Here is a 26,702-nt window from a genome sequence, read left to right as displayed (position 1 = left end):
TTTTTTAGGTACGCATCAACTAAAGTAATGAGATTGTAATGAGAACATTGAGGATACAGCTCAGATGTTTGGAGTTTTGAGAGCTTAGGCAATTTACGGCAAAGGCCAGGCGTTGCATGGCAGCGAAGAGGAATTTAAAAATTCAGCTTACAGTCCATCAGAACGATGTAGGGTTTCTTGGAGGTGGTGGGATTTTAGAAGCTCTTTGAAAAAGGGTTTGGTGAGGCTCAGAAAAGAACACCCTTGCTCTGGAGATTCCCTGAAAGAACCTGCGCTATCAAATTCTGTTTTTCTACGCTCTTCTACTCGGCAACCTCCTAGAAAGGAGATAGTTAAGTAAAGAGAAAGACAAAGCCCGCGCTTCAGAACACTGTCAGAAGTGGGATTCGAACCCACGCCTCCAGAGGAGACTGCGACCTGAACGCAGCGCCTTAGACCGCTCGGCCATCCTGACAACCTGTCGGCAAGATAGTGTACTTTTCCAAACAGAACTATTCTACTCCTTAAGCCTTAGCGGGAGAACTTCTCCAAAGGAAAAACCATGACCGTCATTGGGTGTATATTACAATCTTGTGTACTACCCAAGCAAGGGTCAGGAAGACACGTGTGACTGCCCAGCTCCATGCTTGTGGCTCCTCAGCTCTTGGTAGCTCCAGATAGTACTTTGGGAGAAGTGCTGTACTACAGTTTGTACCCCTCCCATGGAAGGCCATTGGCCACTGGGCACTCAGGAGGCCGAAATAGCTCAGTTGGGAGAGCGTTAGACTGAAGATCTAAAGGTCCCTGGTTCGATCCCGGGTTTCGGCAGGTGCTTTTTTAGGTACGCATCAACTAAAGTAATGAGATTGTAATGAGATCATTGAGGATACAGCTCAGATGTTTGGAGTTTTGAGAGCTTAGGCAATTTACGGCAAAGGCCAGGCGTTGCATGGCAGCGAAGAGGAATTTAAAAATTCAGCTTACAGTCCATCAGAACGATGTAGGGTTTCTTGGAGGTGGTGGGATTTTAGAAGCTCTTTGAAAAAGGGTTTGGTGAGGCTCAGAAAAGAACACCCTTGCTCTGGAGATTCCCTGAAAGAACCTGCGCTATCAAATTCTGTTTTTCTACGCTCTTCTACTCGGCAACCTCCTAGAAAGGAGATAGTTAAGTAAAGAGAAAGACAAAGCCCGCGCTTCAGAACACTGTCAGAAGTGGGATTCGAACCCACGCCTCCAGAGGAGACTGCGACCTGAACGCAGCGCCTTAGACCGCTCGGCCATCCTGACAACCTGTCGGCAAGATAGTGTACTTTTCCAAACAGAACTATTCTACTCCTTAAGCCTTAGCGGGAGAACTTCTCCAAAGGAAAAACCATGACCGTCATTGGGTGTATATTACAATCTTGTGTACTACCCAAGCAAGGGTCAGGAAGACACGTGTGACTGCCCAGCTCCATGCTTGTGGCTCCTCAGCTCTTGGTAGCTCCAGATAGTACTTTGGGAGAAGTGCTGTACTACAGTTTGTACCCCTCCCGTGGAAGGCCATTGGCCACTGGGCACTCAGGAGGCCGAAATAGCTCAGTTGGGAGAGCGTTAGACTGAAGATCTAAAGGTCCCTGGTTCGATCCCGGGTTTCGGCAGGTGCTTTTTTAGGTACGCATCAACTAAAGTAATGAGATTCGTTCCCGTCTTTCCTCTAAAATGGCCTGTCCTCGGCTTGTGTGCCGTTTTACCACTCGGCAGCACTGGCCTGGTTGGAGCTGAGCTGCAGTTCCAGGAGCAAACTGGTATGGTGGAAGAAAGCAGCTAACTAGCATTGCCCAGCTGGCCTAAACGATATTGCTCATGGGCACCATTCTTCAGTCTGCCTTCACCGGTCCTTGAAATTGAAGAAATGTGTAATGCACGCAGGCACGCTGGCATCATCCATCAGACGGCAGCAGACAGGAGCAGTCACGTCTGGCTGCAGTGAAAGATAAACCCCTGCCCCCATGAGGCTTCACCAGTGCGTAAAAGCGCCAGGAACATTGAGGATACAGCTCAGATGTTTGGAGTTTTGAGAGCTTAGGCAATTTACGGCAAAGGCCAGGCGTTGCATGGCAGCGAAGAGGAATTTAAAAATTCAGCTTACAGTCCATCAGAACGATGTAGGGTTTCTTGGAGGTGGTGGGATTTTAGAAGCTCTTTGAAAAAGGGTTTGGTGAGGCTCAGAAAAGAACACCCTTGCTCTGGAGATTCCCTGAAAGAACCTGCGCTATCAAATTCTGTTTTTCTACGCTCTTCTACTCGGCAACCTCCTAGAAAGGAGATAGTTAAGTAAAGAGAAAGACAAAGCCCGCGCTTCAGAACACTGTCAGAAGTGGGATTCGAACCCACGCCTCCAGAGGAGACTGCGACCTGAACGCAGCGCCTTAGACCGCTCGGCCATCCTGACAACCTGTCGGCAAGATAGTGTACTTTTCCAAACAGAACTATTCTACTCCTTAAGCCTTAGCGGGAGAACTTCTCCAAAGGAAAAACCATGACCGTCATTGGGTGTATATTACAATCTTGTGTACTACCCAAGCAAGGGTCAGGAAGACACGTGTGACTGCCCAGCTCCATGCTTGTGGCTCCTCAGCTCTTGGTAGCTCCAGATAGTACTTTGGGAGAAGTGCTGTACTACAGTTTGTACCCCTCCCGTGGAAGGCCATTGGCCACCGGGCACTCAGGAGGCCGAAATAGCTCAGTTGGGAGAGCGTTAGACTGAAGATCTAAAGGTCCCTGGTTCGATCCCGGGTTTCGGCAGGTGCTTTTTTAGGTACGCATCAACTAAAGTAATGAGATTGTAATGAGATCATTGAGGATACAGCTCAGATGTTTGGAGTTTTGAGAGCTTAGGCAATTTACGGCAAAGGCCAGGCGTTGCATGGCAGCGAAGAGGAATTTAAAAATTCAGCTTACAGTCCATCAGAACGATGTAGGGTTTCTTGGAGGTGGTGGGATTTTAGAAGCTCTTTGAAAAAGGGTTTGGTGAGGCTCAGAAAAGAACACCCTTGCTCTGGAGATTCCCTGAAAGAACCTGCGCTATCAAATTCTGTTTTTCTACGCTCTTCTACTCGGCAACCTCCTAGAAAGGAGATAGTTAAGTAAAGAGAAAGACAAAGCCCGCGCTTCAGAACACTGTCAGAAGTGGGATTCGAACCCACGCCTCCAGAGGAGACTGCGACCTGAACGCAGCGCCTTAGACCGCTCGGCCATCCTGACAACCTGTCGGCAAGATAGTGTACTTTTCCAAACAGAACTATTCTACTCCTTAAGCCTTAGCGGGAGAACTTCTCCAAAGGAAAAACCATGACCGTCATTGGGTGTATATTACAATCTTGTGTACTACCCAAGCAAGGGTCAGGAAGACACGTGTGACTGCCCAGCTCCATGCTTGTGGCTCCTCAGCTCTTGGTAGCTCCAGATAGTACTTTGGGAGAAGTGCTGTACTACAGTTTGTACCCCTCCCGTGGAAGGCCATTGGCCACCGGGCACTCAGGAGGCCGAAATAGCTCAGTTGGGAGAGCGTTAGACTGAAGATCTAAAGGTCCCTGGTTCGATCCCGGGTTTCGGCAGGTGCTTTTTTAGGTACGCATCAACTAAAGTAATGAGATTGTAATGAGATCATTGAGGATACAGCTCAGATGTTTGGAGTTTTGAGAGCTTAGGCAATTTACGGCAAAGGCCAGGCGTTGCATGGCAGCGAAGAGGAATTTAAAAATTCAGCTTACAGTCCATCAGAACGATGTAGGGTTTCTTGGAGGTGGTGGGATTTTAGAAGCTCTTTGAAAAAGGGTTTGGTGAGGCTCAGAAAAGAACACCCTTGCTCTGGAGATTCCCTGAAAGAACCTGCGCTATCAAATTCTGTTTTTCTACGCTCTTCTACTCGGCAACCTCCTAGAAAGGAGATAGTTAAGTAAAGAGAAAGACAAAGCCCGCGCTTCAGAACACTGTCAGAAGTGGGATTCGAACCCACGCCTCCAGAGGAGACTGCGACCTGAACGCAGCGCCTTAGACCGCTCGGCCATCCTGACAACCTGTCGGCAAGATAGTGTACTTTTCCAAACAGAACTATTCTACTCCTTAAGCCTTAGCGGGAGAACTTCTCCAAAGGAAAAACCATGACCGTCATTGGGTGTATATTACAATCTTGTGTACTACCCAAGCAAGGGTCAGGAAGACACGTGTGACTGCCCAGCTCCATGCTTGTGGCTCCTCAGCTCTTGGTAGCTCCAGATAGTACTTTGGGAGAAGTGCTGTACTACAGTTTGTACCCCTCCCGTGGAAGGCCATTGGCCACCGGGCACTCAGGAGGCCGAAATAGCTCAGTTGGGAGAGCGTTAGACTGAAGATCTAAAGGTCCCTGGTTCGATCCCGGGTTTCGGCAGGTGCTTTTTTAGGTACGCATCAACTAAAGTAATGAGATTCGTTCCCGTCTTTCCTCTCAAATGGCCTGTCCTCGGCTTGTGTGCCGTTTTACCACTCGGCAGCACTGGCCTGGTTGGAGCTGAGCTGCAGTTCCAGGAGCAAACTGGTATGGTGGAAGAAAGCAGCTAACTAGCATTGCCCAGCTGGCCTAAACGATATTGCTCATGGGCACCATTCTTCAGTCTGCCTTCACCGGTCCTTGAAATTGAAGAAATGTGTAATGCACGCAGGCACGCTGGCATCATCCATCAGACGGCAGCAGACAGGAGCAGTCACGTCTGGCTGCAGTGAAAGATAAACCCCTGCCCCCATGAGGCTTCACCAGTGCGTAAAAGCGCCAGGAACATTGAGGATACAGCTCAGATGTTTGGAGTTTTGAGAGCTTAGGCAATTTACGGCAAAGGCCAGGCGTTGCATGGCAGTGAAGAGGAATTTAAAAATTCAGCTTACAGTCCATCAGAACGATGTAGGGTTTCTTGGAGGTGGTGGGATTTTAGAAGCTCTTTGAAAAAGGGTTTGGTGAGGCTCAGAAAAGAACACCCTTGCTCTGGAGATTCCCTGAAAGAACCTGCGCTATCAAATTCTGTTTTTCTACGCTCTTCTACTCGGCAACCTCCTAGAAAGGAGATAGTTAAGTAAAGAGAAAGACAAAGCCCGCGCTTCAGAACACTGTCAGAAGTGGGATTCGAACCCACGCCTCCAGAGGAGACTGCGACCTGAACGCAGCGCCTTAGACCGCTCGGCCATCCTGACAACCTGTCGGCAAGATAGTGTACTTTTCCAAACAGAACTATTCTACTCCTTAAGCCTTAGCGGGAGAACTTCTCCAAAGGAAAAACCATGACCGTCATTGGGTGTATATTACAATCTTGTGTACTACCCAAGCAAGGGTCAGGAAGACACGTGTGACTGCCCAGCTCCATGCTTGTGGCTCCTCAGCTCTTGGTAGCTCCAGATAGTACTTTGGGAGAAGTGCTGTACTACAGTTTGTACCCCTCCCGTGGAAGGCCATTGGCCACCGGGCACTCAGGAGGCTGAAATAGCTCAGTTGGGAGAGCGTTAGACTGAAGATCTAAAGGTCCCTGGTTCGATCCCGGGTTTCGGCAGGTGCTTTTTTAGGTACGCATCAACTAAAGTAATGAGATTCGTTCCCGTCTTTCCTCCAAAATGGCCTGTCCTCGGCTTGTGTGCCGTTTTACCACTCGGCAGCACTGGCCTGGTTGGAGCTGAGCTGCAGTTCCAGGAGCAAACTGGTATGGTGGAAGAAAGCAGCTAACTAGCATTGCCCAGCTGGCCTAAACAATATTGCTCATGGGCACCATTCTTCAGTCTGCCTTCACCGGTCCTTGAAATTGAAGAAATGTGTAATGCACGCAGGCACGCTGGCATCATCCATCAGACGGCAGCAGACAGGAGCAGTCACGTCTGGCTGCAGTGAAAGATAAACCCCTGCCCCCATGAGGCTTCACCAGTGCGTAAAAGCGCCAGGAACATTGAGGATACAGCTCAGATGTTTGGAGTTTTGAGAGCTTAGGCAATTTACGGCAAAGGCCAGGCGTTGCATGGCAGCGAAGAGGAATTTAAAAATTCAGCTTACAGTCCATCAGAACGATGTAGGGTTTCTTGGAGGTGGTGGGATTTTAGAAGCTCTTTGAAAAAGGGTTTGGTGAGGCTCAGAAAAGAACACCCTTGCTCTGGAGATTCCCTGAAAGAACCTGCGCTATCAAATTCTGTTTTTCTACGCTCTTCTACTCGGCAACCTCCTAGAAAGGAGATAGTTAAGTAAAGAGAAAGACAAAGCCCGCGCTTCAGAACACTGTCAGAAGTGGGATTCGAACCCACGCCTCCAGAGGAGACTGCGACCTGAACGCAGCGCCTTAGACCGCTCGGCCATCCTAACAACCTGTCGGCAAGATAGTGTACTTTTCCAAACAGAACTATTCTACTCCTTAAGCCTTAGCGGGAGAACTTCTCCAAAGGAAAAACCATGACCGTCATTGGGTGTATATTACAATCTTGTGTACTACCCAAGCAAGGGTCAGGAAGACACGTGTGACTGCCCAGCTCCATGCTTGTGGCTCCTCAGCTCTTGGTAGCTCCAGATAGTACTTTGGGAGAAGTGCTGTACTACAGTTTGTACCCCTCCCGTGGAAGGCCATTGGCCACCGGGCACTCAGGAGGCCGAAATAGCTCAGTTGGGAGAGCGTTAGACTGAAGATCTAAAGGTCCCTGGTTCGATCCCGGGTTTCGGCAGGTGCTTTTTTAGGTACGCATCAACTAAAGTAATGAGATTGTAATGAGAACATTGAGGATACAGCTCAGATGTTTGGAGTTTTGAGAGCTTAGGCAATTTACGGCAAAGGCCAGGCGTTGCATGGCAGCGAAGAGGAATTTAAAAATTCAGCTTACAGTCCATCAGAACGATGTAGGGTTTCTTGGAGGTGGTGGGATTTTAGAAGCTCTTTGAAAAAGGGTTTGGTGAGGCTCAGAAAAGAACACCCTTGCTCTGGAGATTCCCTGAAAGAACCTGCGCTATCAAATTCTGTTTTTCTACGCTCTTCTACTCGGCAACCTCCTAGAAAGGAGATAGTTAAGTAAAGAGAAAGACAAAGCCCGCGCTTCAGAACACTGTCAGAAGTTGGATTAGAACCCACGCCTCCAGAGGAGACTGCGACCTGAACGCAGCGCCTTAGACCGCTCGGCCATCCTGACAACCTGTCGGCAAGATAGTGTACTTTTCCAAACAGAACTATTCTACTCCTTAAGCCTTAGCGGGAGAACTTCTCCAAAGGAAAAACCATGACCGTCATTGGGTGTATATTACAATCTTGTGTACTACCCAAGCAAGGGTCAGGAAGACACGTGTGACTGCCCAGCTCCATGCTTGTGGCTCCTCAGCTCTTGGTAGCTCCAGATAGTACTTTGGGAGAAGTGCTGTACTACAGTTTGTACCCCTCCCGTGGAAGGCCATTGGCCACCGGGCACTCAGGAGGCCGAAATAGCTCAGTTGGGAGAGCGTTAGACTGAAGATCTAAAGGTCCCTGGTTCGATCCCGGGTTTCGGCAGGTGCTTTTTTAGGTACGCATCAACTAAAGTAATGAGATTCGTTCCCGTCTTTCCTCCAATATGGCCTGTCCTCGGCTTGTGTGCCGTTTTACCACTCGGCAGCACTGGCCTGGTTGGAGCTGAGCTGCAGTTCCAGGAGCAAACTGGTATGGTGGAAGAAAGCAGCTAACTAGCATTGCCCAGCTGGCCTAAACGATATTGCTCATGGGCACCATTCTTCAGTCTGCCTTCACCGGTCCTTGAAATTGAAGAAATGTGTAATGCACGCAGGCACGCTGGCATCATCCATCAGACGGCAGCAGACAGGAGCAGTCACGTCTGGCTGCAGTGAAAGATAAACCCCTGCCCCCATGAGGCTTCACCAGTGCGTAAAAGCGCCAGGAACATTGAGGATACAGCTCAGATGTTTGGAGTTTTGAGAGCTTAGGCAATTTACGGCAAAGGCCAGGCGTTGCATGGCAGCGAAGAGGAATTTAAAAATTCAGCTTACAGTCCATCAGAATGATGTAGGGTTTCTTGGAGGTGGTGGGATTTTAGAAGCTCTTTGAAAAAGGGTTTGGTGAGGCTCAGAAAAGAACACCCTTGCTCTGGAGATTCCCTGAAAGAACCTGCGCTATCAAATTCTGTTTTTCTACGCTCTTCTACTCGGCAACCTCCTAGAAAGGAGATAGTTAAGTAAAGAGAAAGACAAAGCCCGCGCTTCAGAACACTGTCAGAAGTGGGATTCGAACCCACGCCTCCAGAGGAGACTGCGACCTGAACGCAGCGCCTTAGACCGCTCGGCCATCCTAACAACCTGTCGGCAAGATAGTGTACTTTTCCAAACAGAACTATTCTACTCCTTAAGCCTTAGCGGGAGAACTTCTCCAAAGGAAAAACCATGACCGTCATTGGGTGTATATTACAATCTTGTGTACTACCCAAGCAAGGGTCAGGAAGACACGTGTGACTGCCCAGCTCCATGCTTGTGGCTCCTCAGCTCTTGGTAGCTCCAGATAGTACTTTGGGAGAAGTGCTGTACTACAGTTTGTACCCCTCCCGTGGAAGGCCATTGGCCACCGGGCACTCAGGAGGCCGAAATAGCTCAGTTGGGAGAGCGTTAGACTGAAGATCTAAAGGTCCCTGGTTCGATCCCGGGTTTCGTCAGGTGCTTTTTTAGGTACGCATCAACTAAAGTAATGAGATTGTAATGAGAACATTGAGGATACAGCTCAGATGTTTGGAGTTTTGAGAGCTTAGGCAATTTACGGCAAAGGCCAGGCGTTGCATGGCAGCGAAGAGGAATTTAAAAATTCAGCTTACAGTCCATCAGAACGATGTAGGGTTTCTTGGAGGTGGTGGGATTTTAGAAGCTCTTTGAAAAAGGGTTTGGTGAGGCTCAGAAAAGAACACCCTTGCTCTGGAGATTCCCTGAAAGAACCTACGCTATCAAATTCTGTTTTTCTACGCTCTTCTACTCGGCAACCTCCTAGAAAGGAGATAGTTAAGTAAAGAGAAAGACAAAGCCCGCGCTTCAGAACACTGTCAGAAGTGGGATTCGAACCCACGCCTCCAGAGGAGACTGCGACCTGAACGCAGCGCCTTAGACCGCTCGGCCATCCTGACAACCTGTCGGCAAGATAGTGTACTTTTCCAAACAGAACTATTCTACTCCTTAAGCCTTAGCGGGAGAACTTCTCCAAAGGAAAAACCATGACCGTCATTGGGTGTATATTACAATCTTGTGTACTACCCAAGCAAGGGTCAGGAAGACACGTGTGACTGCCCAGCTCCATGCTTGTGGCTCCTCAGCTCTTGGTAGCTCCAGATAGTACTTTGGGAGAAGTGCTGTACTACAGTTTGTACCCCTCCCGTGGAAGGCCATTGGCCACCGGGCACTCAGGAGGCCGAAATAGCTCAGTTGGGAGAGCGTTAGACTGAAGATCTAAAGGTCCCTGGTTCGATCCCGGGTTTCGGCAGGTGCTTTTTTAGGTACGCATCAACTAAAGTAATGAGATTCGTTCCCGTCTTTCCTCCAATATGGCCTGTCCTCGGCTTGTGTGCCGTTTTACCACTCGGCAGCACTGGCCTGGTTGGAGCTGAGCTGCAGTTCCAGGAGCAAACTGGTATGGTGGAAGAAAGCAGCTAACTAGCATTGCCCAGCTGGCCTAAACGATATTGCTCATGGGCACCATTCTTCAGTCTGCCTTCACCGGTCCTTGAAATTGAAGAAATGTGTAATGCACGCAGGCACGCTGGCATCATCCATCAGACGGCAGCAGACAGGAGCAGTCACGTCTGGCTGCAGTGAAAGATAAACCCCTGCCCCCATGAGGCTTCACCAGTGCGTAAAAGCGCCAGGAACATTGAGGATACAGCTCAGATGTTTGGAGTTTTGAGAGCTTAGGCAATTTACGGCAAAGGCCAGGCGTTGCATGGCAGCGAAGAGGAATTTAAAAATTCAGCTTACAGTCCATCAGAATGATGTAGGGTTTCTTGGAGGTGGTGGGATTTTAGAAGCTCTTTGAAAAAGGGTTTGGTGAGGCTCAGAAAAGAACACCCTTGCTCTGGAGATTCCCTGAAAGAACCTGCGCTATCAAATTCTGTTTTTCTACGCTCTTCTACTCGGCAACCTCCTAGAAAGGAGATAGTTAAGTAAAGAGAAAGACAAAGCCCGCGCTTCAGAACACTGTCAGAAGTGGGATTCGAACCCACGCCTCCAGAGGAGACTGCGACCTGAACGCAGCGCCTTAGACCGCTCGGCCATCCTAACAACCTGTCGGCAAGATAGTGTACTTTTCCAAACAGAACTATTCTACTCCTTAAGCCTTAGCGGGAGAACTTCTCCAAAGGAAAAACCATGACCGTCATTGGGTGTATATTACAATCTTGTGTACTACCCAAGCAAGGGTCAGGAAGACACGTGTGACTGCCCAGCTCCATGCTTGTGGCTCCTCAGCTCTTGGTAGCTCCAGATAGTACTTTGGGAGAAGTGCTGTACTACAGTTTGTACCCCTCCCGTGGAAGGCCATTGGCCACCGGGCACTCAGGAGGCCGAAATAGCTCAGTTGGGAGAGCGTTAGACTGAAGATCTAAAGGTCCCTGGTTCGATCCCGGGTTTCGTCAGGTGCTTTTTTAGGTACGCATCAACTAAAGTAATGAGATTGTAATGAGAACATTGAGGATACAGCTCAGATGTTTGGAGTTTTGAGAGCTTAGGCAATTTACGGCAAAGGCCAGGCGTTGCATGGCAGCGAAGAGGAATTTAAAAATTCAGCTTACAGTCCATCAGAACGATGTAGGGTTTCTTGGAGGTGGTGGGATTTTAGAAGCTCTTTGAAAAAGGGTTTGGTGAGGCTCAGAAAAGAACACCCTTGCTCTGGAGATTCCCTGAAAGAACCTGCTCTATCAAATTCTGTTTTTCTACGCTCTTCTACTCGGCAACCTCCTAGAAAGGAGATAGTTAAGTAAAGAGAAAGACAAAGCCCGCGCTTCAGAACACTGTCAGAAGTGGGATTCGAACCCACGCCTCCAGAGGAGACTGCGACCTGAACGCAGCGCCTTAGACCGCTCGGCCATCCTGACAACCTGTCGGCAAGATAGTGTACTTTTCCAAACAGAACTATTCTACTCCTTAAGCCTTAGCGGGAGAACTTCTCCAAAGGAAAAACCATGACCGTCATTGGGTGTATATTACAATCTTGTGTACTACCCAAGCAAGGGTCAGGAAGACACGTGTGACTGCCCAGCTCCATGCTTGTGGCTCCTCAGCTCTTGGTAGCTCCAGATAGTACTTTGGGAGAAGTGCTGTACTACAGTTTGTACCCCTCCCGTGGAAGGCCATTGGCCACCGGGCACTCAGGAGGCCGAAATAGCTCAGTTGGGAGAGCGTTAGACTGAAGATCTAAAGGTCCCTGGTTCGATCCCGGGTTTCGGCAGGTGCTTTTTTAGGTACGCATCAACTAAAGTAATGAGATTCGTTCCCGTCTTTCCTCCAATATGGCCTGTCCTCGGCTTGTGTGCCGTTTTACCACTCGGCAGCACTGGCCTGGTTGGAGCTGAGCTGCAGTTCCAGGAGCAAACTGGTATGGTGGAAGAAAGCAGCTAACTAGCATTGCCCAGCTGGCCTAAACGATATTGCTCATGGGCACCATTCTTCAGTCTGCCTTCACCGGTCCTTGAAATTGAAGAAATGTGTAATGCACGCAGGCACGCTGGCATCATCCATCAGACGGCAGCAGACAGGAGCAGTCACGTCTGGCTGCAGTGAAAGATAAACCCCTGCCCCCATGAGGCTTCACCAGTGCGTAAAAGCGCCAGGAACATTGAGGATACAGCTCAGATGTTTGGAGTTTTGAGAGCTTAGGCAATTTACGGCAAAGGCCAGGCGTTGCATGGCAGCGAAGAGGAATTTAAAAATTCAGCTTACAGTCCATCAGAATGATGTAGGGTTTCTTGGAGGTGGTGGGATTTTAGAAGCTCTTTGAAAAAGGGTTTGGTGAGGCTCAGAAAAGAACACCCTTGCTCTGGAGATTCCCTGAAAGAACCTGCGCTATCAAATTCTGTTTTTCTACGCTCTTCTACTCGGCAACCTCCTAGAAAGGAGATAGTTAAGTAAAGAGAAAGACAAAGCCCGCGCTTCAGAACACTGTCAGAAGTGGGATTCGAACCCACGCCTCCAGAGGAGACTGCGACCTGAACGCAGCGCCTTAGACCGCTCGGCCATCCTAACAACCTGTCGGCAAGATAGTGTACTTTTCCAAACAGAACTATTCTACTCCTTAAGCCTTAGCGGGAGAACTTCTCCAAAGGAAAAACCATGACCGTCATTGGGTGTATATTACAATCTTGTGTACTACCCAAGCAAGGGTCAGGAAGACACGTGTGACTGCCCAGCTCCATGCTTGTGGCTCCTCAGCTCTTGGTAGCTCCAGATAGTACTTTGGGAGAAGTGCTGTACTACAGTTTGTACCCCTCCCGTGGAAGGCCATTGGCCACCGGGCACTCAGGAGGCCGAAATAGCTCAGTTGGGAGAGCGTTAGACTGAAGATCTAAAGGTCCCTGGTTCGATCCCGGGTTTCGTCAGGTGCTTTTTTAGGTACGCATCAACTAAAGTAATGAGATTGTAATGAGAACATTGAGGATACAGCTCAGATGTTTGGAGTTTTGAGAGCTTAGGCAATTTACGGCAAAGGCCAGGCGTTGCATGGCAGCGAAGAGGAATTTAAAAATTCAGCTTACAGTCCATCAGAACGATGTAGGGTTTCTTGGAGGTGGTGGGATTTTAGAAGCTCTTTGAAAAAGGGTTTGGTGAGGCTCAGAAAAGAACACCCTTGCTCTGGAGATTCCCTGAAAGAACCTGCGCTATCAAATTCTGTTTTTCTACGCTCTTCTACTCGGCAACCTCCTAGAAAGGAGATAGTTAAGTAAAGAGAAAGACAAAGCCCGCGCTTCAGAACACTGTCAGAAGTGGGATTCGAACCCACGCCTCCAGAGGAGACTGCGACCTGAACGCAGCGCCTTAGACCGCTCGGCCATCCTAACAACCTGTCGGCAAGATAGTGTACTTTTCCAAACAGAACTATTCTACTCCTTAAGCCTTAGCGGGAGAACTTCTCCAAAGGAAAAACCATGACCGTCATTGGGTGTATATTACAATCTTGTGTACTACCCAAGCAAGGGTCAGGAAGACACGTGTGACTGCCCAGCTCCATGCTTGTGGCTCCTCAGCTCTTGGTAGCTCCAGATAGTACTTTGGGAGAAGTGCTGTACTACAGTTTGTACCCCTCCCGTGGAAGGCCATTGGCCACCGGGCACTCAGGAGGCCGAAATAGCTCAGTTGGGAGAGCGTTAGACTGAAGATCTAAAGGTCCCTGGTTCGATCCCGGGTTTCGTCAGGTGCTTTTTTAGGTACGCATCAACTAAAGTAATGAGATTGTAATGAGAACATTGAGGATACAGCTCAGATGTTTGGAGTTTTGAGAGCTTAGGCAATTTACGGCAAAGGCCAGGCGTTGCATGGCAGCGAAGAGGAATTTAAAAATTCAGCTTACAGTCCATCAGAACGATGTAGGGTTTCTTGGAGGTGGTGGGATTTTAGAAGCTCTTTGAAAAAGGGTTTGGTGAGGCTCAGAAAAGAACACCCTTGCTCTGGAGATTCCCTGAAAGAACCTGCGCTATCAAATTCTGTTTTTCTACGCTCTTCTACTCGGCAACCTCCTAGAAAGGAGATAGTTAAGTAAAGAGAAAGACAAAGCCCGCGCTTCAGAACACTGTCAGAAGTGGGATTCGAACCCACGCCTCCAGAGGAGACTGCGACCTGAACGCAGCGCCTTAGACCGCTCGGCCATCCTGACAACCTGTCGGCAAGATAGTGTACTTTTCCAAACAGAACTATTCTACTCCTTAAGCCTTAGCGGGAGAACTTCTCCAAAGGAAAAACCATGACCGTCATTGGGTGTATATTACAATCTTGTGTACTACCCAAGCAAGGGTCAGGAAGACACGTGTGACTGCCCAGCTCCATGCTTGTGGCTCCTCAGCTCTTGGTAGCTCCAGATAGTACTTTGGGAGAAGTGCTGTACTACAGTTTGTACCCCTCCCGTGGAAGGCCATTGGCCACCGGGCACTCAGGAGGCCGAAATAGCTCAGTTGGGAGAGCGTTAGACTGAAGATCTAAAGGTCCCTGGTTCGATCCCGGGTTTCGGCAGGTGCTTTTTTAGGTACGCATCAACTAAAGTAATGAGATTCGTTCCCGTCTTTCCTCCAAAATGGCCTGTCCTCGGCTTGTGTGCCGTTTTACCACTCGGCAGCACTGGCCTGGTTGGAGCTGAGCTGCAGTTCCAGGAGCAAACTGGTATGGTGGAAGAAAGCAGCTAACTAGCATTGCCCAGCTGGCCTAAACAATATTGCTCATGGGCACCATTCTTCAGTCTGCCTTCACCGGTCCTTGAAATTGAAGAAATGTGTAATGCACGCAGGCACGCTGGCATCATCCATCAGACGGCAGCAGACAGGAGCAGTCACGTCTGGCTGCAGTGAAAGATAAACCCCTGCCCCCATGAGGCTTCACCAGTGCGTAAAAGCGCCAGGAACATTGAGGATACAGCTCAGATGTTTGGAGTTTTGAGAGCTTAGGCAATTTACGGCAAAGGCCAGGCGTTGCATGGCAGCGAAGAGGAATTTAAAAATTCAGCTTACAGTCCATCAGAACGATGTAGGGTTTCTTGGAGGTGGTGGGATTTTAGAAGCTCTTTGAAAAAGGGTTTGGTGAGGCTCAGAAAAGAACACCCTTGCTCTGGAGATTCCCTGAAAGAACCTGCGCTATCAAATTCTGTTTTTCTACGCTCTTCTACTCGGCAACCTCCTAGAAAGGAGATAGTTAAGTAAAGAGAAAGACAAAGCCCGCGCTTCAGAACACTGTCAGAAGTGGGATTCGAACCCACGCCTCCAGAGGAGACTGCGACCTGAACGCAGCGCCTTAGACCGCTCGGCCATCCTGACAACCTGTCGGCAAGATAGTGTACTTTTCCAAACAGAACTATTCTACTCCTTAAGCCTTAGCGGGAGAACTTCTTCAAAGGAAAAACCATGACCGTCATTGGGTGTATATTACAATCTTGTGTACTACCCAAGCAAGGGTCAGGAAGACACGTGTGACTGCCCAGCTCCATGCTTGTGGCTCCTCAGCTCTTGGTAGCTCCAGATAGTACTTTGGGAGAAGTGCTGTACTACAGTTTGTACCCCTCCCGTGGAAGGCCATTGGCCACCGGGCACTCAGGAGGCCGAAATAGCTCAGTTGGGAGAGCGTTAGACTGAAGATCTAAAGGTCCCTGGTTCGATCCCGGGTTTCGGCAGGTGCTTTTTTAGGTACGCATCAACTAAAGTAATGAGATTCGTTCCCGTCTTTCCTCCAAAATGGCCTGTCCTCGGCTTGTGTGCCGTTTTACCACTCGGCAGCACTGGCCTGGTTGGAGCTGAGCTGCAGTTCCAGGAGCAAACTGGTATGGTGGAAGAAAGCAGCTAACTAGCATTGCCCAGCTGGCCTAAACAATATTGCTCATGGGCACCATTCTTCAGTCTGCCTTCACCGGTCCTTGAAATTGAAGAAATGTGTAATGCACGCAGGCACGCTGGCATCATCCATCAGACGGCAGCAGACAGGAGCAGTCACGTCTGGCTGCAGTGAAAGATAAACCCCTGCCCCCATGAGGCTTCACCAGTGCGTAAAAGCGCCAGGAACATTGAGGATACAGCTCAGATGTTTGGAGTTTTGAGAGCTTAGGCAATTTACGGCAAAGGCCAGGCGTTGCATGGCAGCGAAGAGGAATTTAAAAATTCAGCTTACAGTCCATCAGAACGATGTAGGGTTTCTTGGAGGTGGTGGGATTTTAGAAGCTCTTTGAATAAGGGTTTGGTGAGGCTCAGAAAAGAACACCCTTGCTCTGGAGATTCCCTGAAAGAACCTGCGCTATCAAATTCTGTTTTTCTACGCTCTTCTACTCGGCAACCTCCTAGAAAGGAGATAGTTAAGTAAAGAGAAAGACAAAGCCCGCGCTTCAGAACACTGTCAGAAGTGGGATTCGAACCCACGCCTCCAGAGGAGACTGCGACCTGAACGCAGCGCCTTAGACCGCTCGGCCATCCTGACAACCTGTCGGCAAGATAGTGTACTTTTCCAAACAGAACTATTCTACTCCTTAAGCCTTAGCGGGAGAACTTCTCCAAAGGAAAAACCATGACCGTCATTGGGTGTACATTACAATCTTGTGTACTACCCAAGCAAGGGTCAGGAAGACACGTGTGACTGCCCAGCTCCATGCTTGTGGCTCCTCAGCTCTTGGTAGCTCCAGATAGTACTTTGGGAGAAGTGCTGTACTACAGTTTGTACCCCTCCCGTGGAAGGCCATTGGCCACCGGGCACTCAGGAGGCCGAAATAGCTCAGTTGGGAGAGCGTTAGACTGAAGATCTAAAGGTCCCTGGTTCGATCCCGGGTTTCGGCAGGTGCTTTTTTAGGTACGCATCAACTAAAGTAATGAGATTCGTTCCCGTCTTTCCTCCAATATGGCCTGTCCTCGGCTTGTGTGCCGTTTTACCACTCGGCAGCACTGGCCTGGTTGGAGCTGAGCTGCAGTTCCAGGAGCAAACTGGTATGGTGGAAGAAAGCAGCTAACTAGCATTGCCCAGCTGGCCTAAACGATATTGCTCATGGGCACCATTCTTCAGTCTGCCTTCACCGGTCCTTGAAATTGAAGAAATGTGTAATGCACGCAGGCACGCTGGCATCATCCATCAGACGGCAGCAGACAGGAGCAGTCACGTCTGGCTGCAGTGAAAGATAAACCCCTGCCCCCATGAGGCTTCACCAGTGCGTAAAAGCGCCAGGAACATTGAGGATACAGCTCAGATGTTTGGAGTTTTGAGAGCTTAGGCAATTTACGGCAAAGGCCAGGCGTTGCATGGCAGCGAAGAGGAATTTAAAAATTCAGCTTACAGTCCATCAGAACGATGTAGGGTTTCTTGGAGGTGGTGGGATTTTAGAAGCTCTTTGAAAAGGGTTTGGTGAGGCTCAGAAAAGAACACCCTTGCTCTGGAGATTCCCTGAAAGAACCTGCGCTATCAAATTCTGTTTTCTACGCTCTTCTACTCGGCAACCTCCTAGAAAGGAGATAGTTAAGTAAAGAGAAAGACAAAGCCCGCGCTTCAGAACACTGTCAGAAGTGGGATTCGAACCCACGCCTCCAGAGGAGACTGCGACCTGAACGCAGCGCCTTAGACCGCTCGGCCATCCTGACAACCTGTCGGCAAGATAGTGTACTTTTCCAAACAGAACTATTCTACTCCTTAAGCCTTAGCGGGAGAACTTCTCCAAAGGAAAAACCATGACCGTCATTGGGTGTATATTACAATCTTGTGTACTACCCAAGCAAGGGTCAGGAAGACACGTGTGACTGCCCAGCTCCATGCTTGTGGCTCCTCAGCTCTTGGTAGCTCCAGATAGTACTTTGGGAGAAGTGCTGTACTACAGTTTGTACCCCTCCCGTGGATGGCCATTGGCCACCGGGCACTCAGGAGGCCGAAATAGCTCAGTTGGGAGAGCGTTAGACTGAAGATCTAAAGGTCCCTGGTTCGATCCCGGGTTTCAGCAGGTGCTTTTTTAGGTACGCATCAACTAAAGTAATGAGATTGTAATGAGAACATTGAGGATACAGCTCAGATGTTTGGAGTTTTGAGAGCTTAGGCAATTTACGGCAAAGGCCAGGCGTTGCATGGCAGCGAAGAGGAATTTAAAAATTCAGCTTACAGTCCATCAGAACGATGTAGGGTTTCTTGGAGGTGGTGGGATTTTAGAAGCTCTTTGAAAAAGGGTTTGGTGAGGCTCAGAAAAGAACACCCTTGCTCTGGAGATTCCCTGAAAGAACCTGCGCTATCAAATTCTGTTTTTCTACGCTCTTCTACTCGGCAACCTCCTAGAAAGGAGATAGTTAAGTAAAGAGAAAGACAAAGCCCGCGCTTCAGAACACTGTCAGAAGTGGGATTCGAACCCACGCCTCCAGAGGAGACTGCGACCTGAACGCAGCGCCTTAGACCGCTCGGCCATCCTGACAACCTGTCGGCAAGATAGTGTACTTTTCCAAACAGAACTATTCTACTCCTTAAGCCTTAGCGGGAGAACTTCTCCAAAGGAAAAACCATGACCGTCATTGGGTGTATATTACAATCTTGTGTACTACCCAAGCAAGGGTCAGGAAGACACGTGTGACTGCCCAGCTCCATGCTTGTGGCTCCTCAGCTCTTGGTAGCTCCAGATAGTACTTTGGGAGAAGTGCTGTACTACAGTTTGTACCCCTCCCGTGGAAGGCCATTGGCCACCGGGCACTCAGGAGGCCGAAATAGCTCAGTTGGGAGAGCGTTAGACTGAAGATCTAAAGGTCCCTGGTTCGATCCCGGGTTTCGGCAGGTGCTTTTTTAGGTACGCATCAACTTAAGTAATGAGATTGTAATGAGAACATTGAGGATACAGCTCAGATGTTTGGAGTTTTGAGAGCTTAGGCAATTTACGGCAAAGGCCAGGCGTTGCATGGCAGCGAAGAGGAATTTAAAAATTCAGCTTACAGTCCATCAGAACGATGTAGGGTTTCTTGGAGGTGGTGGGATTTTAGAAGCTCTTTGAAAAAGGGTTTGGTGAGGCTCAGAAAAGAACACCCTTGCTCTGGAGATTCCCTGAAAGAACCTGCGCTATCAAATTCTGTTTTTCTACGCTCTTCTACTCGGCAACCTCCTAGAAAGGAGATAGTTAAGTAAAGAGAAAGACAAAGCCCGCGCTTCAGAACACTGTCAGAAGTGGGATTCGAACCCACGCCTCCAGAGGAGACTGCGACCTGAACGCAGCGCCTTAGACCGCTCGGCCATCCTGACAACCTGTCGGCAAGATAGTGTACTTTTCCAAACAGAACTATTCTACTCCTTAAGCCTTAGCGGGAGAACTTCTCCAAAGGAAAAACCATGACCGTCATTGGGTGTATATTACAATCTTGTGTACTACCCAAGCAAGGGTCAGGAAGACACGTGTGACTGCCCAGCTCCATGCTTGTGGCTCCTCAGCTCTTGGTAGCTCCAGATAGTACTTTGGGAGAAGTGCTGTACTACAGTTTGTACCCCTCCCGTGGAAGGCCATTGGCCACCGGGCACTCAGGAGGCCGAAATAGCTCAGTTGGGAGAGCGTTAGACTGAAGATCTAAAGGTCCCTGGTTCGATCCCGGGTTTCGGCAGGTGCTTTTTTAGGTACGCATCAACTAAAGTAATGAGATTCGTTCCCGTCTTTCCTCCAAAATGGCCTGTCCTCGGCTTGTGTGCCGTTTTACCACTCGGCAGCACTGGCCTGGTTGGAGCTGAGCTGCAGTTCCAGGAGCAAACTGGTATGGTGGAAGAAAGCAGCTAACTAGCATTGCCCAGCTGGCCTAAACAATATTGCTCATGGGCACCATTCTTCAGTCTGCCTTCACCGGTCCCTTGAAATTGAAGAAATGTGTAATGCACGCAGGCACGCTGGCATCATCCATCAGACGGCAGCAGACAGGAGCAGTCACGTCTGGCTGCAGTGAAAGATAAACCCCTGCCCCCATGAGGCTTCACCAGTGCGTAAAAGCGCCAGGAACATTGAGGATACAGCTCAGATGTTTGGAGTTTTGAGAGCTTAGGCAATTTACGGCAAAGGCCAGGCGTTGCATGGCAGCGAAGAGGAATTTAAAAATTCAGCTTACAGTCCATCAGAACGATGTAGGGTTTCTTGGAGGTGGTGGGATTTTAGAAGCTCTTTGAAAAAGGGTTTGGTGAGGCTCAGAAAAGAACACCCTTGCTCTGGAGATTCCCTGAAAGAACCTGCGCTATCAAATTCTGTTTTTCTACGCTCTTCTACTCGGCAACCTCCTAGAAAGGAGATAGTTAAGTAAAGAGAAAGACAAAGCCCGCGCTTCAGAACACTGTCAGAAGTGGGATTCGAACCCACGCCTCCAGAGGAGACTGCGACCTGAACGCAGCGCCTTAGACCGCTCGGCCATCCTGACAACCTGTCGGCAAGATAGTGTACTTTTCCAAACAGAACTATTCTACTCCTTAAGCCTTAGCGGGAGAACTTCTTCAAAGGAAAAACCATGACCGTCATTGGGTGTATATTACAATCTTGTGTACTACCCAAGCAAGGGTCAGGAAGACACGTGTGACTGCCCAGCTCCATGCTTGTGGCTCCTCAGCTCTTGGTAGCTCCAGATAGTACTTTGGGAGAAGTGCTGTACTACAGTTTGTACCCCTCCCGTGGAAGGCCATTGGCCACCGGGCACTCAGGAGGCCGAAATAGCTCAGTTGGGAGAGCGTTAGACTGAAGATCTAAAGGTCCCTGGTTCGATCCCGGGTTTCGGCAGGTGCTTTTTTAGGTACGCATCAACTAAAGTAATGAGATTCGTTCCCGTCTTTCCTCCAAAATGGCCTGTCCTCGGCTTGTGTGCCGTTTTACCACTCGGCAGCACTGGCCTGGTTGGAGCTGAGCTGCAGTTCCAGGAGCAAAACTGTATGGTGGAAGAAAGCAGCTAACTAGCATTGCCCAGCTGGCCTAAACAATATTGCTCATGGGCACCATTCTTCAGTCTGCCTTCACCGGTCCTTGAAATGGAAGAAATGTGTAATGCACGCAGGCACGCTGGCATCATCCATCAGACGGCAGCAGACAGGAGCAGTCACGTCTGGCTGCAGTGAAAGATAAACCCCTGCCCCCATGAGGCTTCACCAGTGCGTAAAAGCGCCAGGAACATTGAGGATACAGCTCAGATGTTTGGAGTTTTGAGAGCTTAGGCAATTTACGGCAAAGGCCAGGCGTTGCATGGCAGCGAAGAGGAATTTAAAAATTCAGCTTACAGTCCATCAGAACGATGTAGGGTTTCTTGGAGGTGGTGGGATTTTAGAAGCTCTTTGAAAAAGGTTTGGTGAGGCTCAGAAAAGAACACCCTTGCTCTGGAGATTCCCTGAAAGAACCTGCGCTATCAAATTCTGTTTTCTACGCTCTTCTACTCGGCAACCTCCTAGAAAGGAGATAGTTAAGTAAAGAGAAAGACAAAGCCCGCGCTTCAGAACACTGTCAGAAGTGGGATTCGAACCCACGCCTCCAGAGGAGACTGCGACCTGAACGCAGCGCCTTAGGACCGCTCGGCCATCCTGACAACCTGTCGGCAAGATAGTGTACTTTTCCAAACAGAACTATTCTACTCCTTAAGCCTTAGCGGGAGAACTTCTCCAAAGGAAAAACCATGACCGTCATTGGGTGTATATTACAATCTTGTGTACTACCCAAGCAAGGGTCAGGAAGGACACGTGTGACTGCCCAGCTCCATGCTTGTGGCTCCTCAGCTCTTGGTAGCTCCAGATAGTACTTTGGGAGAAGTGCTGTACTACAGTTTGTACCCCTCCCGTGGAAGGCCATTGGCCACCGGGCACTCAGGAGGCCGAAATAGCTCAGTTGGGAGAGCGTTAGACTGAAGATCTAAAGGTCCCTGGTTCGATCCCGGGTTTCGGCAGGTGCTTTTTTAGGTACGCATCAACTAAAGTAATGAGATTGTAATGAGAACATTGAGGATACAGCTCAAGATGTTTGGAGTTTTGAGAGCTTAGGCAATTTACGGCAAGGCCAGGCGTTGCATGGCAGCGAAGAGGAATTTAAAAATTCAGCTTACAGTCCATCAGAACGATGTAGGGTTTCTTGGAGGTGGTGGGATTTTAGAAGCTCTTTGAAAAAGGTTTTGGTGAGGCTCAGAAAAGAACGCCCTTGCTCTGGAGATTCCCTGAAAGAACCTGCGCTATCAAATTCTGTTTTTCTACGCTCTTCTACTCGGCAACCTCCTAGAAAGGAGATAGTTAAGTAAAGAGAAAGACAAAGCCCGCGCTTCAGAACACTGTCAGAAGTGGGATTCGAACCCACGCCTCCAGAGGAGACTGCGACCTGAACGCAGCGCCTTAGACCGCTCGGCCATCCTGACAACCTGTCGGCAAGATAGTGTACTTTTCCAAACAGAACTATTCTACTCCTTAAGCCTTAGCGGGAGAACTTCTCCAAAGGAAAAACCATGACCGTCATTGGGTGTATATTACAATCTTGTGTACTACCCAAGCAAGGGTCAGGAAGACACGTGTGACTGCCCAGCTCCATGCTTGTGGCTCCTCAGCTCTTGGTAGCTCCAGATAGTACTTTGGGAGAAGTGCTGTACTACAGTTTGTACCCCTCCCGTGGAAGGCCCATTGGCCACCGGGCACTCAGGAGGCCGAAATAGCTCAGTTGGGAGAGCGTTAGACTGAAGATCTAAAGGTCCCTGGTTCGATCCCGGGTTTCGGCAGGTGCTTTTTTAGGTACGCATCAACTAAAGTAATGAGATTGTAATGAGAACATTGAGGATACAGCTCAGATGTTTGGAGTTTTGAGAGCTTAGGCAATTTACGGCAAAGGCCAGGCGTTGCATGGCAGCGAAGAGGAATTTAAAAATTCAGCTTACAGTCCATCAGAACGATGTAGGGTTTCTTGGAGGTGGTGGGATTTTAGAAGCTCTTTGAAAAAGGGTTTGGTGAGGCTCAGAAAAGAACACCCTTGCTCTGGAGATTCCCTGAAAGAACCTGCGCTATCAAATTCTGTTTTTCTACGCTCTTCTACTCGGCAACCTCCTAGAAAGGAGATAGTTAAGTAAAGAGAAAGACAAAGCCCGCGCTTCAGAACACTGTCAGAAGTGGGATTCGAACCCACGCCTCCAGAGGAGACTGCGACCTGAACGCAGCGCCTTAGAACCGCTCGGCCATCCTGACAACCTGTCGGCAAGATAGTGTACTTTTCCAAACAGAACTATTCTACTCCTTAAGCCTTAGCGGGAGAACTTCTCCAAAGGAAAAACCATGACCGTCATTGGGTGTATATTACAATCTTGTGTACTACCCAAGCAAGGGTCAGGAAGACCGTGTGACTGCCCAGCTCCATGCTTGTGGCTCCTCAGCTCTTGGTAGCTCCAGATAGTACTTTGGGAGAAGTGCTGTACTACAGTTTGTACCCCTCCCGTGGAAGGCCATTGGCCACCGGGCACTCAGGAGGCCGAAATAGCTCAGTTGGGAGAGCGTTAGACTGAAGATCTAAAGGTCCCTGGTTCGATCCCGGGTTTCGGCAGGTGCTTTTTTAGGTACGCATCAACTAAAGTAATGAGATTGTAATGAGAACATTGAGGATACAGCTCAGATGTTGGAGGTTTTGAGAGCTTAGGCAATTTACGGCAAAGGCCAAGGCGTTGCATGGCAGCGAAGAGGAATTTAAAAATTCAGCTTACAGTCCATCAGAACGATGTAGGGTTTCTTGGAGGTTGGTGGGATTTTAGAAGCTCTTTGAAAAAGGGTTTGGTGAGGCTCAGAAAAGAACACCCTTGCTCTGGAGATTCCCTGAAAGAACCTGCGCTATCAAATTCTGTTTTTCTACGCTCTTCTACTCGGCAACCTCCTAGAAAGGAGATAGTTAAGTAAAGAGAAAGACAAAGCCCGCGCTTCAGAACACTGTCAGAAGTGGGATTCGAACCCACGCCTCCAGAGGAGACTGCGACCTGAACGCAGCGCCTTAGACCGCTCGGCCATTCCTGACAACCTGTCGGCAAGATAGTGTACTTTTCCAAACAGAACTATTCTACTCCTTAAGCCTTAGCGGGAGAACTTCTCCAAAGGAAAAACCATGACCGTCATTGGGTGTATATTACAATCTTGTGTACTACCCAAGCAAGGGTCAGGAAGACACGTGTGACTGCCCAGCTCCATGCTTGTGGCTCCTCAGCTCTTGGTAGCTCCAGATAGTACTTTGGGAGAAGTGCTTGTACTACAGTTTGTACCCTCCCGTGGAAGGCCATTGGCCACCGGGCACTCAGGAGGCCGAAATAGCTCAGTTGGGAGAGCGTTAGACTGAAGATCTAAAGGTCCCTGGTTCGATCCCGGGTTTCGGCAGGTGCTTTTTAGGTACGCATCAACTAAAGTAATGAGATTGTAATGAGAACATTGAGGATACAGCTCAGATGTTTGGAGTTTTGAGAGCTTAGGCAATTTACGGCAAAGGCCAGGCGTTGCATGGCAGCGAAGAGGAATTTAAAAAAAATTCAGCTTACAGTCCATCAGAACGATGTAGGGTTTCTTGGAGGTGGTGGGATTTTAGAAGCTCTTTGAAAAAAGGGTTTGTGAGGCTCAGAAAAGAACACCCTTGCTCTGGAGATTCCCTGAAAGAACCTGCGCTATCAAATTCTGTTTTTTCTACGCTCTTCTACTCGGCAACCTCCTAGAAAGGAGATAGTTAAGTAAAGAGAAAGACAAAGCCCGCGCTTCAGAACACTGTCAAGAAGTGGGATTCGAAACCCACGCCTCCAGAGGAGACTGCGACCTGGAACGCAGCGCCTTAGACCCTCGGCCATCCTGACAACCTGTCGCAAGATAGTGTACTTTTTCCAATACAGAACTATTCTACTCCTTAAGCCTTAGCGGAGAACTTCTCCAAAGGAAAAACATGACCGTCATTGGGTGTAATATTACAATCTTGTGTACTACCCAAGGCAAGGGTCAGGAAGACCACGTGTGACTGCCCAGCTCCATGCTTGTGGCTCCTCAGCTCTTGGTAGCTCCAGATAGTACTTTGGGAGAAGTGCTGTACTACAGTTTGTACCCCTCCCGTGGAAGGCCATTGGCCACCGGGCACTCAGGAGGCGAAATAGCTCAGTTGGGAGAGCGTTAGACTGAAGATCTAAAGGTCCCTGGTTCGATCCGGGTTTCGGCAGGTGCTTTTTTAGGTACGCATCAACTAAAGTAATGAGATTCGTTCCCCGTCTTTCTCCAATATGGCCTGTCCTCGGCTTGTGTGCCGTTTTACCACTCGGCAGCACTGGCCTGGTTGGAGCTGAGCTGCAGTTCCAGGAGCAAAACTGGTATGGTGGAAGAAAGCAGCTAACTAGCATTGCCAGCTGGCCTAAACAATATTGCTCATGGGCACCATTCTTCAGTCTGCCTTCACCGGTCCTTGAAATTGAAGAAATGTGTTAATGCACGCAGGCACGCTGGCATCATCCATCAGACGGCAGCAGACAGGAGCAGTCACGTCTGGCTGCAGTGAAAGATAAACCCCCTGCCCCAATGAGGCTTCACCAGTGCGTAAAAGCGCCAGGAACCATTGAGGATACAGCTCAGATGTTTGGAGTTTTGAGAGCTTAGGCAATTTACGGCAAAGGCCAGGCGTTGCATGGCAGCGAAGAGGTAATTTAAAAATTCAGCTTACAGTCCATCAGAACGATGTAGGGTTTCTTGAGGTGGTGGGATTTTAGAGCTCTTTGAAAAAGGGTTTGGTGAGGCTCAGAAAAGAACACCCTTGCTCTGGAGATTCCCTGAAAGAACCTGCGCTATCAAATTCTGTTTTTCTACGCTCTTCTACTCGGCAACCTCCTAGAAAGGAGATAGTTAAGTAAAGAGAAAGACAAAGCCCGCGCTTCAGAACACTGTCAGAAGTGGGATTCGAACCCACGCCTCCAGAGGAGACTGCGACCTGAACGCAGCGCCTTAGACCGCTCGGCCATCCTGACAACCTGTCGGCAAGATAGTGTACTTTTCCAAACAGAACTATTCTACTCCTTAAGCCTTAGCGGGAGAACTTCTCCAAAGGAAAAACCATGACCGTCATTGGGTGTATATTACAATCTGTGTACTACCCAAGCAAGGGTCAGGAAGACACGTGTGACTGCCCAGCTCCATGCTTGTGGCTCCTCAGCTCTTGGTAGCTCCAGATAGTACTTTGGGAGAAGTTGCTGTTACTACAGTTTGTACCCCTCCCGTGGATGGCCATGGGCCACCGGGCACTCAGGAGGCCGAAATAGCTCAGTTGGGAGAGCGTTAGACTGAAGATCTAAAGGTCCTGGTTCGATCCCGGGTATTCAGCAGGTGCTTTTTAGTTACGCATCAACTAAAGTAATGAGATTGTAATGAGAACATTGAGGATACAGCTCAGATGTTTGGAGTTTGAGAGCTTAGGCAATTTACGGCAAAGGCCAGGCGTTGCATGGCAGCGAAGAGGAATTTAAAAATTCAGCTTACAGTCCATCAGAACGATGTAGGGTTTCTTGGAGGTGGTGGGATTTTAGAAGCTCTTTGAAAAAGGGTTTGGTGAGGCTCAGAAAGAACACACTTGCTCTGGAGATTCCCTGAAAGAACCTGGCGCTATCAAATTCTGTTTTTCTACGCTCTTCTACTCGGCAACCTCCTAGAAAGGAGATAGTTAGTAAAGAGAAAGACAAAGCCCGCGCTTCAGAACACTGTCAGAAGTGGGATTCGAACCCACGCCTCCAGAGGAGACTGCGACCTGAACGCAGCGCCTTAGACCGCTCGGCCATCCTGACAACCTGTCGGCAAGATAGTGTACTTTTCAAACAGAACTATTCTACTCCTTAAGCCTTAGCGGGAGAAACTTCTCCAAAGGAAAAACCATGACCGTCATTGGGTGTATATTACAATCTTGTGTACTACCCAAGCAAGGGTCAGGAAGACACGTGTGACTGCCCAGCTCCATGCTTGTGGCTCCTCAGCTCTTGGTAGCTCCAGATAGTACTTTGGGAGAAGTGCTGTACTACAGTTTGTACCCCTCCCGTGGAAGGCCATGGCCACCGGGCACTCAGGAGGCCGAAATAGCTCAGTT

General features: G+C 49.1%; 37 non-coding genes across 37 annotated transcripts; 19 read left to right on the top strand and 18 right to left on the bottom strand.

Moving 5' to 3' along the window:
• Positions 1 to 371: 371 nt before the first annotated feature.
• On the bottom strand, positions 372 to 454 carry TRNAL-CAG (transfer RNA leucine (anticodon CAG)). Its single transcript has one exon. It is a non-coding gene; the product is annotated as a tRNA-Leu (tRNA).
• A 280-nt stretch (positions 455 to 734) lies between these two features.
• On the top strand, positions 735 to 807 carry TRNAF-GAA (transfer RNA phenylalanine (anticodon GAA)). The gene has a single exon. It is a non-coding gene; the product is annotated as a tRNA-Phe (tRNA).
• Positions 808 to 1,183: 376 nt separating this feature from the next.
• Positions 1,184 to 1,266, bottom strand: TRNAL-CAG (transfer RNA leucine (anticodon CAG)). Its single transcript has one exon. It is a non-coding gene; the product is annotated as a tRNA-Leu (tRNA).
• A 280-nt stretch (positions 1,267 to 1,546) lies between these two features.
• On the top strand, positions 1,547 to 1,619 carry TRNAF-GAA (transfer RNA phenylalanine (anticodon GAA)). Its single transcript has one exon. It is a non-coding gene; the product is annotated as a tRNA-Phe (tRNA).
• Positions 1,620 to 2,330: 711 nt separating this feature from the next.
• On the bottom strand, positions 2,331 to 2,413 carry TRNAL-CAG (transfer RNA leucine (anticodon CAG)). Its single transcript has one exon. It is a non-coding gene; the product is annotated as a tRNA-Leu (tRNA).
• Positions 2,414 to 2,693: 280 nt separating this feature from the next.
• TRNAF-GAA (transfer RNA phenylalanine (anticodon GAA)) lies at positions 2,694 to 2,766 on the top strand. Its single transcript has one exon. It is a non-coding gene; the product is annotated as a tRNA-Phe (tRNA).
• Positions 2,767 to 3,142: 376 nt separating this feature from the next.
• On the bottom strand, positions 3,143 to 3,225 carry TRNAL-CAG (transfer RNA leucine (anticodon CAG)). Its single transcript has one exon. It is a non-coding gene; the product is annotated as a tRNA-Leu (tRNA).
• Positions 3,226 to 3,505: 280 nt separating this feature from the next.
• Positions 3,506 to 3,578, top strand: TRNAF-GAA (transfer RNA phenylalanine (anticodon GAA)). Its single transcript has one exon. It is a non-coding gene; the product is annotated as a tRNA-Phe (tRNA).
• A 376-nt stretch (positions 3,579 to 3,954) lies between these two features.
• Positions 3,955 to 4,037, bottom strand: TRNAL-CAG (transfer RNA leucine (anticodon CAG)). Its single transcript has one exon. It is a non-coding gene; the product is annotated as a tRNA-Leu (tRNA).
• Positions 4,038 to 4,317: 280 nt separating this feature from the next.
• On the top strand, positions 4,318 to 4,390 carry TRNAF-GAA (transfer RNA phenylalanine (anticodon GAA)). Its single transcript has one exon. It is a non-coding gene; the product is annotated as a tRNA-Phe (tRNA).
• A 711-nt stretch (positions 4,391 to 5,101) lies between these two features.
• Positions 5,102 to 5,184, bottom strand: TRNAL-CAG (transfer RNA leucine (anticodon CAG)). Its single transcript has one exon. It is a non-coding gene; the product is annotated as a tRNA-Leu (tRNA).
• A 1,427-nt stretch (positions 5,185 to 6,611) lies between these two features.
• Positions 6,612 to 6,684, top strand: TRNAF-GAA (transfer RNA phenylalanine (anticodon GAA)). Its single transcript has one exon. It is a non-coding gene; the product is annotated as a tRNA-Phe (tRNA).
• Positions 6,685 to 7,423: 739 nt separating this feature from the next.
• Positions 7,424 to 7,496, top strand: TRNAF-GAA (transfer RNA phenylalanine (anticodon GAA)). The gene has a single exon. It is a non-coding gene; the product is annotated as a tRNA-Phe (tRNA).
• A 1,523-nt stretch (positions 7,497 to 9,019) lies between these two features.
• On the bottom strand, positions 9,020 to 9,102 carry TRNAL-CAG (transfer RNA leucine (anticodon CAG)). The gene has a single exon. It is a non-coding gene; the product is annotated as a tRNA-Leu (tRNA).
• Positions 9,103 to 9,382: 280 nt separating this feature from the next.
• TRNAF-GAA (transfer RNA phenylalanine (anticodon GAA)) lies at positions 9,383 to 9,455 on the top strand. Its single transcript has one exon. It is a non-coding gene; the product is annotated as a tRNA-Phe (tRNA).
• A 1,523-nt stretch (positions 9,456 to 10,978) lies between these two features.
• On the bottom strand, positions 10,979 to 11,061 carry TRNAL-CAG (transfer RNA leucine (anticodon CAG)). Its single transcript has one exon. It is a non-coding gene; the product is annotated as a tRNA-Leu (tRNA).
• A 280-nt stretch (positions 11,062 to 11,341) lies between these two features.
• On the top strand, positions 11,342 to 11,414 carry TRNAF-GAA (transfer RNA phenylalanine (anticodon GAA)). Its single transcript has one exon. It is a non-coding gene; the product is annotated as a tRNA-Phe (tRNA).
• Positions 11,415 to 13,749: 2,335 nt separating this feature from the next.
• On the bottom strand, positions 13,750 to 13,832 carry TRNAL-CAG (transfer RNA leucine (anticodon CAG)). Its single transcript has one exon. It is a non-coding gene; the product is annotated as a tRNA-Leu (tRNA).
• A 280-nt stretch (positions 13,833 to 14,112) lies between these two features.
• TRNAF-GAA (transfer RNA phenylalanine (anticodon GAA)) lies at positions 14,113 to 14,185 on the top strand. Its single transcript has one exon. It is a non-coding gene; the product is annotated as a tRNA-Phe (tRNA).
• A 711-nt stretch (positions 14,186 to 14,896) lies between these two features.
• TRNAL-CAG (transfer RNA leucine (anticodon CAG)) lies at positions 14,897 to 14,979 on the bottom strand. Its single transcript has one exon. It is a non-coding gene; the product is annotated as a tRNA-Leu (tRNA).
• A 280-nt stretch (positions 14,980 to 15,259) lies between these two features.
• Positions 15,260 to 15,332, top strand: TRNAF-GAA (transfer RNA phenylalanine (anticodon GAA)). Its single transcript has one exon. It is a non-coding gene; the product is annotated as a tRNA-Phe (tRNA).
• Positions 15,333 to 16,043: 711 nt separating this feature from the next.
• Positions 16,044 to 16,126, bottom strand: TRNAL-CAG (transfer RNA leucine (anticodon CAG)). The gene has a single exon. It is a non-coding gene; the product is annotated as a tRNA-Leu (tRNA).
• A 280-nt stretch (positions 16,127 to 16,406) lies between these two features.
• Positions 16,407 to 16,479, top strand: TRNAF-GAA (transfer RNA phenylalanine (anticodon GAA)). Its single transcript has one exon. It is a non-coding gene; the product is annotated as a tRNA-Phe (tRNA).
• Positions 16,480 to 17,188: 709 nt separating this feature from the next.
• TRNAL-CAG (transfer RNA leucine (anticodon CAG)) lies at positions 17,189 to 17,271 on the bottom strand. Its single transcript has one exon. It is a non-coding gene; the product is annotated as a tRNA-Leu (tRNA).
• A 729-nt stretch (positions 17,272 to 18,000) lies between these two features.
• TRNAL-CAG (transfer RNA leucine (anticodon CAG)) lies at positions 18,001 to 18,083 on the bottom strand. Its single transcript has one exon. It is a non-coding gene; the product is annotated as a tRNA-Leu (tRNA).
• A 280-nt stretch (positions 18,084 to 18,363) lies between these two features.
• TRNAF-GAA (transfer RNA phenylalanine (anticodon GAA)) lies at positions 18,364 to 18,436 on the top strand. Its single transcript has one exon. It is a non-coding gene; the product is annotated as a tRNA-Phe (tRNA).
• Positions 18,437 to 18,812: 376 nt separating this feature from the next.
• Positions 18,813 to 18,895, bottom strand: TRNAL-CAG (transfer RNA leucine (anticodon CAG)). Its single transcript has one exon. It is a non-coding gene; the product is annotated as a tRNA-Leu (tRNA).
• A 280-nt stretch (positions 18,896 to 19,175) lies between these two features.
• Positions 19,176 to 19,248, top strand: TRNAF-GAA (transfer RNA phenylalanine (anticodon GAA)). Its single transcript has one exon. It is a non-coding gene; the product is annotated as a tRNA-Phe (tRNA).
• Positions 19,249 to 19,960: 712 nt separating this feature from the next.
• Positions 19,961 to 20,043, bottom strand: TRNAL-CAG (transfer RNA leucine (anticodon CAG)). Its single transcript has one exon. It is a non-coding gene; the product is annotated as a tRNA-Leu (tRNA).
• Positions 20,044 to 20,323: 280 nt separating this feature from the next.
• Positions 20,324 to 20,396, top strand: TRNAF-GAA (transfer RNA phenylalanine (anticodon GAA)). Its single transcript has one exon. It is a non-coding gene; the product is annotated as a tRNA-Phe (tRNA).
• A 1,074-nt stretch (positions 20,397 to 21,470) lies between these two features.
• On the top strand, positions 21,471 to 21,543 carry TRNAF-GAA (transfer RNA phenylalanine (anticodon GAA)). The gene has a single exon. It is a non-coding gene; the product is annotated as a tRNA-Phe (tRNA).
• A 376-nt stretch (positions 21,544 to 21,919) lies between these two features.
• Positions 21,920 to 22,002, bottom strand: TRNAL-CAG (transfer RNA leucine (anticodon CAG)). Its single transcript has one exon. It is a non-coding gene; the product is annotated as a tRNA-Leu (tRNA).
• A 281-nt stretch (positions 22,003 to 22,283) lies between these two features.
• Positions 22,284 to 22,356, top strand: TRNAF-GAA (transfer RNA phenylalanine (anticodon GAA)). Its single transcript has one exon. It is a non-coding gene; the product is annotated as a tRNA-Phe (tRNA).
• Positions 22,357 to 23,095: 739 nt separating this feature from the next.
• On the top strand, positions 23,096 to 23,168 carry TRNAF-GAA (transfer RNA phenylalanine (anticodon GAA)). Its single transcript has one exon. It is a non-coding gene; the product is annotated as a tRNA-Phe (tRNA).
• Positions 23,169 to 23,910: 742 nt separating this feature from the next.
• TRNAF-GAA (transfer RNA phenylalanine (anticodon GAA)) lies at positions 23,911 to 23,983 on the top strand. Its single transcript has one exon. It is a non-coding gene; the product is annotated as a tRNA-Phe (tRNA).
• Positions 23,984 to 25,513: 1,530 nt separating this feature from the next.
• TRNAL-CAG (transfer RNA leucine (anticodon CAG)) lies at positions 25,514 to 25,596 on the bottom strand. The gene has a single exon. It is a non-coding gene; the product is annotated as a tRNA-Leu (tRNA).
• A 727-nt stretch (positions 25,597 to 26,323) lies between these two features.
• Positions 26,324 to 26,406, bottom strand: TRNAL-CAG (transfer RNA leucine (anticodon CAG)). Its single transcript has one exon. It is a non-coding gene; the product is annotated as a tRNA-Leu (tRNA).
• Between the last annotated feature and the right edge of the window lie 296 nt (positions 26,407 to 26,702).

This window comes from Dendropsophus ebraccatus, unplaced genomic scaffold, assembly GCF_027789765.1.
Source record: "Dendropsophus ebraccatus isolate aDenEbr1 unplaced genomic scaffold, aDenEbr1.pat pat_scaffold_706_ctg1, whole genome shotgun sequence".
NCBI classification, from domain to species: Eukaryota; Metazoa; Chordata; class Amphibia; order Anura; family Hylidae; genus Dendropsophus; species Dendropsophus ebraccatus.
The sequence above is the reverse complement of the archived record's forward strand: the minus strand, read 5'-3'. Positions and strand labels throughout refer to the sequence as shown.